The 1,739-nt window shown below is 40.9% G+C and overlaps 1 non-coding gene across 1 annotated transcript; it reads left to right on the top strand.

Moving 5' to 3' along the window:
- Positions 1-1,258: 1,258 nt before the first annotated feature.
- On the top strand, positions 1,259-1,362 carry LOC127740332 (small nucleolar RNA R71). Its single transcript, XR_008001011.1, has one exon. It is a non-coding gene; the product is annotated as a small nucleolar RNA R71 (small nucleolar RNA).
- Positions 1,363-1,739: the final 377 nt, after the last annotated feature.

Here is a 1,739-nt window from a genome sequence, read left to right as displayed (position 1 = left end):
ACTATTCCATAAGCTTGTCTCAATGACTTGTCTGCCAATTGTAATGAGAACAAGGCAGGTTGTACCTCAATGATCTCCAGCTTCTCCATTACAGAGAGTGGCATAAGATTTATCCCTGACCCCAGATCACATAGAGCCGTTTTCAAAGGTCATGGTGCCTATGGTACAAGGTATTAAGAACTTGCCAGATCATGTCTCTTTTGAGGTAAAGTTTGCTGAATCCAAGTATCTAGTTCACTAATGAGCAAGGGAGGTTCACTTTCCCAAGTCTCATTACCAAACAACTTGGCATTCAGCTTCATGATAGCTCCTAAATATTGAGCAACTTGCTCTCCAGTCACATCTTCATCCTCTTCAGAGGAAGAATATTCTTCAGAGCTCATGAATGGCATAAGGAGATTTAATGGAATCTCTATGGTCTCTGTGTGAGCCTCAAATTCCTTTGGATCCTTAATAGGAAACTCCTTCTTGCTTGAAGGATGTCCCAGGAGGTCTTCCTCACTAGGATTTTCGTCCTTCTCCTCCCTTGTGCATTCGGCCATATTGATTATATCAATGGCCTTGCACTCTCCTTTTGGATTCTCTTCTGTATTACTTGGGAGAATACTGGGAGGAGTTTCAAATGACTTTCTTACTCAGCTGGCCCACTTGTGTCTCCAGATTTCTGATGGAGGATCTTGTTTCACTCATGAAACTGAAAATGGTCTTTGACAGATTAGAGACTAGATTGGCTAAATTAGAAGTGTTTTGTTCAGAATTCTCTGTCTGTTGCTGAGAAGATGATGGAAAAGGCTTGCTATTGATCAGCCTATTGCGTCCACCATTGTTAAAGCCTTGTTGAGGCTTTTGTTGATCCTTCCATGAGAAATTTGGATGATTTCTCCATGATGAGTTATAGGTGTTTCCATAAGGTTCACCTATGTAATTAACCTTTGCCATTGCAGGGTTCTCAGGATCATAAGCTTCTTCAGAAGCTGCCTCTTTAGTACTGTTGGATGCATTTTGCCATCCATTCAGACTTTGAGAGATCATGTTGACTTGCTGAGTCAACACTTTGTTCTGAGGTATCCCATTATTCACGGAATTCCTCTCAGAAGTGTACATGAATTGGTTGTTTGCAACCATGTCAATGAGTTCTTGAGCCTCTTCAGGCGTTTTCTTTAGGTGAATAGATCCACCTACAGAATGGTCCAATGACATTTTCAAAACTTCAGATAGACCATAATAGAATATATCTAATATGGTCCATTCTGAAAACATGTCAAATGGACACCTTTTGGTCAACTGCTTGTACCTTTCCCAAGCTTCATAGAGGGATTCACCATCTTTTTGCTTAAAGGTATGAACATCCACTCTAAGCTTGCTCAGCTTTTGAGGAGGAAAGAATTTATCCAAGAAGGCCGTGACCAGCTTATCCCAAGAGTCCAGGCTATCTTTAGGTTGTGAATCCAATCATATTCTAGCTCTGTCTCTCACAGCAAAAGGGAAAAGCATGAGTCTGTAGACTTCAGGGTCAACTCCATTCGTCTTTACAGTCTCACAGATCTGCAAGAACTCAGTTAAAAACTTATAAGGATCTTCAGATGGAAGTCCATAGAACTTGCAGTTTTGTTGCATTAAGGCAACTAATTGAGGCTTAAGCTCAAAATTATTGGCTCCTATGGCAGGAATGGAGATGCTTCTTCCATCAAATTTGGACGTGGGTTTGGTAAAGTCACCAAGCATCCTCCTTGCATTAT

The sequence above is a fragment of the Arachis duranensis genome, chromosome 6 (assembly GCF_000817695.3).
Source record: "Arachis duranensis cultivar V14167 chromosome 6, aradu.V14167.gnm2.J7QH, whole genome shotgun sequence".
Lineage (NCBI taxonomy): Eukaryota > Viridiplantae > Streptophyta > Magnoliopsida > Fabales > Fabaceae > Arachis > Arachis duranensis.
The sequence above is the reverse complement of the archived record's forward strand: the minus strand, read 5'-3'. Positions and strand labels throughout refer to the sequence as shown.